We start from the raw sequence: 6,323 nt of genomic DNA, 5'->3' as shown, positions 1-6,323 counted from the left end.
TAGGGCTGCAGACAGCTGAAGGACCTGGCAAGGGGAAAGACAGAGAAAGCAAAGTGGGCCAGAGTAACAGGCATGGCTACTTTGACATCTCCCCCTGCCGCCATCTATCTATCTACACGCACACATATATACATATGTACAACCATATATACATACATATGTGTATACATATGTATGTATATACGTATTGAATATTCTAATCAATTGAGTATGTATTTGAATATATGCATTGAACATATACAATTGAATATATGTATTTATATTAGTCAGGGTTCTCCAGAGAAGCAGAACCAGTAGAACCATATATATATATATATATATATATATATGGAGAGTGAGAGAGAGAGAGACAGACAGAGAGAGAGAGAGGGAGATTTTTTTCTAGGAATTGGCTCATGCAGTTGTGGAGGCCCAAACTCCCACAGTCTGTCATCTGCAGGCTGGAGAACCAGGGAAGCTGGTGGTGTAATTCAGTCTGAGTCTGAAAGCCTGAGAATCTGGGGACAATGGTGTAAGTCCCTGTCTGAGTTCGAATGCCCGAGAACCCGGGACACCGATGTCCAAGGGCAGGAGAAGACGGATGTCTCAGCTCAAGCAGAGAGAACAAATTCACCTTTCCTCCATCTTTTGTTCTATTCTCAACCGATGGGAGGATACCCACCTGCATTGGTGGGGACAGTCACATACAAAGTCACCTCTGTGGTTTTGTTATATTATATAAGATTCCACGTTCTCAGCAGACTCCCTCTAGTCTGTCTCGGTCTGTCTATCTGCCTTTCTCTCTTGCTGACTTTTGAAGGAGCAAGCTGCCATGAATCCTACAGTTGCAAGGAAATAAATTCTGCCAACCACCTAGGAAGCTTGGAAGCGGGTCCTTCCCTAGTCAAGCCTCCAGATGGCAGCCGTGGCCAGCATCTTGAATGCAGCCTTGGTGGACCCATCTACACTGTTCCTGGACTTCCAACCTAAAGAACCCTTGAAATTCTTTAAGCCTTTGTGTTTGTGGTAAATTCATATACACCATAGAAACCAATACAGTCAATAATGCTACAGACTATTTTTTCAATCCTTTTTTTCAAGCCTTCAATCCTTTCAAGATTTCTGGATCCATATGTTTTGAATGTTTCTTATAAGCAGCACATAATAGAAAAAAATTAACCATCACATTATTCAATTGAATACATATGTGTATGTATGAATGCATGGACCTATATATGTATATGTGTGTGTACGTGTGTATATTCAATTGCTCTCCTTAAGTCTTTGGGTTTTACTCCATTCATCGTCATCTCTCTCTCTCTCTCTTTCAATTTCCAACACTATTTTCTTTCTTACTTCTACTTGTCTGCCAATCTCTCCTTTAAATAGAGCCATGATATGAGACTTAATTTCTTTTTTTTTTCTTAAGTAGACTCCACGCCCAACATGGGGCTTGAACTCATGACCCTGAGATCAAAAGTTGCATGCTTTACCAACTGAGCCAGCCAGGCAACCTAGACTTCACCATTTTTATTTGTTTTCTTCTACCTTGTTTTCCTGTTAAAATTTTTTTATATGCAAAGTGGTTGAGGCTTATAGTTGATGTTTATCTGTTTTTCACTTAAGTAGTCTCCAAACACCCTTTCCCATGGTCAGTGACCTTCTACAGAGAAATGTCCCCACCCTTGTTCTAAGCAAACACTAGAGTGTCGTACCAAACAATGCTGCCTGACTACGGAATGTTGGGTAGCATTCTTTGCAGCCCAGCCAATCTGGCAGGGAAAACATTCAAGAGGGCTCTTTGTGTTGGAGCAAAGCAGCGGGACAGGACTAAGGCAAAAATGGTAACTCGGGCCAACGCTTGCTGGCATCCGTGGGATTGATTCCTACAGGTTTAATATAGCTCAAGCTAAGAGAGTTGTTACATGTTGTTGCAAACTCAAGCACCACTAGAACTGACTATTGAGATTGGCAACGGGAACCAAGGGCAAAGTGCTTGGAACGAATATATGGTTTTTCTCCAAGATAGCCTGGGAAAACATGTCCCGTCAAGACACTGCCGTTCTGAGGTGTGTCTGAAACTGTGTGGAAACAACTGAGTGGAGCAGAGGCTGAGGATTTTGTCATCGGAATGAAAGAGATTCGGGTTCGGACCTCAGCTGCATGCCTGCTACCTGAGCTGTACTCGGGCAAGGTCGTGGCAGGAGATTTCAGCCATTGGGTCAGTCTGGGGAGAGAGATATAATGGGGCAGACAGAACGCTCAGCACTTCATCCATATAGACATAATCGATTCCAATTTCCAACTATATCTAAACAGGACCAGTCCTATCTGGGGTAATGAGGCAATGCATTTTACCTAAGGAGACTACTTTGTGCCAAGCGTTTAAGAACTATAGCTAATTAAAACATTTGTAGTACTGTTTCCAGTGTGTGTGTGTGTGTGTGTTTGGGGTGGGGAGATATTCCCCACACCACCAAGAAATTCTTGGATACAAGCTGGGTGTACTGCAATTCAACTCAGTTCTGACACTTGTCAGATTCCATAGGTGAAGGGCTCAAACAAGAGTGCCTTGCCCTCAACCCCCTCCCTTCAGGGATCAATCACAAGGCCAGAAGGGAAATATTTCCAAATAAATGGACATGCTTTTTTCTTTTAATTTTTTTTAATGTTTATTTATTTTTGAGAGAGAGACAGAGTGCGAGGGGGGAGGAGCAGAGAGAGAGGGAAACACAGGAATCCGAAGCAGGCTCCGGTCTCCGAGCTGTCAGCCCAGAGCCCGACGCGGGGCTTGAACTCACGAACCTCGAGATCATGACCTAAGCCGAAGTCGGACGCTTACCGACTGAGCCCACCAGGCGCCCCGGACATGCTTTGTTAACGTATTGGAAGACTCAATATAGTAAAGATGCCAATATTTCTCAAGTTGATCTATAGATTCGATGTGATCCCAATGAAAAGAAAAATCACAACAGGATTTTTTTTTATACAGATAGACAAACTTATTCTAGACTTTGCATGAAACATCAGAGGAACTACATAGCCAAAAGAATTTTGAAAAATAACAAAGAACTCGCATTACCAAATTTTATCACTCGTAGTTACCAAGATAGTGTGATTTTTGCATAAGGATATGCATGTAGTTCAGTGGAATAGAAAATGCAATCCAGAAACAGACCCACACAAATATGGTCAACTTATTTTTCACAAAGGTACAAAGACTAATTCGACAGAGAAAGGATAGTCTTTTCAACAAATGGCCTAACACGATTGGGCATCTATATATCTCACACTTTATGCAAAATTTCACTCAGACTTTATAGTTAAGTCTATTTTTTTTTTAATTAAAAACTTTTGGAAGAAAACAGGAGAAAAACCTTTATGATCTTATCAGGAAGAGTTCTTTGACATGGCAACAGAAAACATAATCCGTAAAAGAAAAAAGATAGAGTGAGCATCATCGAGATTTAGAAATGAAAACGTTTTGCTCTCTGAAAGACAATGGCAGACAATGAAGAAACAAGTCACCGACCTGGATAAAATATCTTCAAATCTCATATTCATCAAAGGATTTAGATCCAGTATTTATTAAAAAAAAAAAAAAACTCTCAAAGCTTAACAGATAAATCAGTTTAAAGACAGGATCTGTCTAGATGCTTCTCTAAGATAAAGGGATGTCAAATAAGTACATGAAAACGTGTTCAACACCATTACTCATCATGGAAATGAAAATTAAAGCCACGATGAAATACAATTACACGTCTGTTAGAACGGCTGAAGCAAAAAGCAAAATATAAAACTTGCAATTCCGAGTAATGGTGAGGAAACAAAACAACTAGAACTTTCATGCATTGCCGGGGGGGAATGTAAAATGGCCAATCATTCTAGGAAAGAGTTTGACAGTTTCTTATGAAGCAAAGCACACCCTTACAATCCGATCCAGCCGTCCCCCCCCCCCCAAGTATTTACCCTAGATAAATGAAAACATCGGTGCTCTCAAAAACCTGTAAGTGAACATTTATGGGAGCATTCTTCATAATCACTCAAACGAGTCAACAACCTGAATGTCCTTCAGCGGATGAATGGGATCACAAAACTGGAGATCCCTGCAGTGGAATACAATTCACCATAAAAGGATACCAACGACATGGCTGAATCACAAATGCATCATGCTGAGTGAAAGAAGCCAGTCTCAGGGCTACGTGCCATATTGTTCCATTTACATTACATTCTGGAAAAGGCAAAACTGTAAGGAGAGAGATCAGTGGTTGACAGGGGTTAGGAATGGGAGAGGGTTTGGCTCCGAAGAATAGCATGAGAGGATTTTGGAAGTGACAGAACGGCTCTGTTCTGTAATTGTGGTGGTAGCTATGTTGATGCAGGTGTTAAAATTCAATGACATGTACACCCCAAAAGTTAATTTTGCAGTATGCAAATGAAAAAAAATAGGTAAGACTATACTTGGATAATGAAGAACCTCAAGAAAATGATTAGTATAAAATTTAAGACCGTGGTTGCTTTCGGAGTTGGGGGGGTAGCTGTGTTTGGGAGAGAGTACGTGGGGGGAGACTTTGGGGTGACTGGCCGGGTTCTATTTCTTTACCTTATAATTATTCACTAGGCTAACACATTTGTGTGGTTTTCTGTATCTATATTTTGACAATAAAATGATACGTAGATATTGAGCCAACAAAATTTCAATGTGATTTTACGTAAAACTTGCCGAGAAGGTAAGTTCTAAGGACTGGTAATGTCCTGTTTCTCAAGCTGGATGACAAGTATTTAAGCATCTATATTATTAGCATAGTTAATATACACATTATCAGTATAGTGTACTCTCAACAGATATGCTTTATACAGTCTTTTGTATATATGAATTAGTTCATAGTAGAAAAAAATCCTTCAAATTACACATTACCCAGAGCTTTTTCAAACATGCCGAATAACTATATATTATTTACCAAACTAGCGTTTTCCTAAACACCTATTTTATGCCCAGTATGAGCAGGATCTTTTGAGGTGCATGGGGGAAAATACAAAGAGTTACTTGAATATTTTACATTGAGAATGGATTCATGTGTTATTCATAGAAAAAATTGAATTAAAAGTAAGAAAACTACAAAACTTTTTTCCTGCTTCAGAAAATTAGAATCTTATTCAGGAGAGGAGAACACAAATGGGAAGACCGTGGAGAGTGTTAGACTGATCTTCTGGACCTTCTGCTGTGCACGGTGAGTGTGTAAATAAGTGTGCCGTGGGGCAAGGATGTGCACTTTGGGGGAGAACTGATGCCCATTAGTGGTATCCCAAACTACATGCATATTCACCCCAGCCACACTTAAGTGAAAGCTTATTAGACTTTTAAGCCCCTTTGTTCCAGGAGAATATATAAGCACCAAACGACATGTTTTAAGTTGCAATTCAACAGGAACATAAGCTATCAGAAACAGAACTTCATTTTACAGGCAGCTTCTCAGGGTTGCCCCTATTTTAAATGGCAAAATACACCTACTTATGTACTTAGCATTAGAAAGCCAAAGGAAGTAAGCCTCCGATTTCTCTATTGTGTTATAGTCCATTACATTTTCTTACACTTCATCTGCCTTCTGACCCTTTTCCATAACCTTGATACCTTAACGTTCTTCTATTTCTTTGCTGTTCCTTTAGAAAGGGAACAGCCGGAGATTATTAGCTTACTGTTGATTTGGAAGAGCCAGTGGACTCTTTGCAGGCACCCTTTTGGGGGGCGCTAGAAATGACTCCCATTGGGATCTCTGCATCTTCGGAGCCTCACAGTTAAGCTGAGCATAATTAGGGGACCATATCATTTAGTGTCCAACCCGGAAACTTGCGAGAAGGGGTGCCCCCAGTCACTGTATAAACGGGGGCTGTCCTGGATAAACAGGGACACACGTCATCCTGGTCAGAAGCAAGCTGGAGTGTCCAGAGGAGAGTAAGCAGGAGGGCACGGGTACCTGAGATGGTGATGTGTGAGGAATGCGGACAGCGGCCATGACTGTCTGGTCGGAGACATGGAGGCCAAGGTACCATGACCGTGGGCTGGGGCTTCGTACATCGCGTGGGTAACTGACCTGGACAACCTCTATGAGCCTGGTTCCTATCACTGATGGAAAAGCACCGCATCTGCAAGGTTGTGATTATGTGTTGTATGCGTGAGTCTCTGTTTCGTGGTGTGAGAGTTGGGTGAGTGTGTGAGGGGGTGTGGTGGAAGTGGCTTTTGTCAAGGCCCCCTCCTTGTGGCTCACTTTCTGGACGCTGCTCTATTTTTATGGTGATGCTGATTTCGTATAGGGTCGGCTCACTGCTTGCCTTTCTTGAGTTGG

At 41.4% G+C, this 6,323-nt stretch overlaps 1 non-coding gene across 1 annotated transcript; it reads right to left on the bottom strand.

Moving 5' to 3' along the window:
- Positions 1 to 1,417: 1,417 nt before the first annotated feature.
- TRNAK-UUU (transfer RNA lysine (anticodon UUU)) lies at positions 1,418 to 1,490 on the bottom strand. The gene has a single exon. It is a non-coding gene; the product is annotated as a tRNA-Lys (tRNA).
- Positions 1,491 to 6,323: the final 4,833 nt, after the last annotated feature.

Source organism: Lynx rufus, unplaced genomic scaffold, assembly GCF_022079265.1.
Source record: "Lynx rufus isolate CCGP_SWC_20201006 ecotype Redwood Valley unplaced genomic scaffold, mLynRuf1.p SCAF_6, whole genome shotgun sequence".
NCBI classification, from domain to species: Eukaryota; Metazoa; Chordata; class Mammalia; order Carnivora; family Felidae; genus Lynx; species Lynx rufus.
This window is presented reverse-complemented; position numbering and strand designations above follow the sequence as displayed.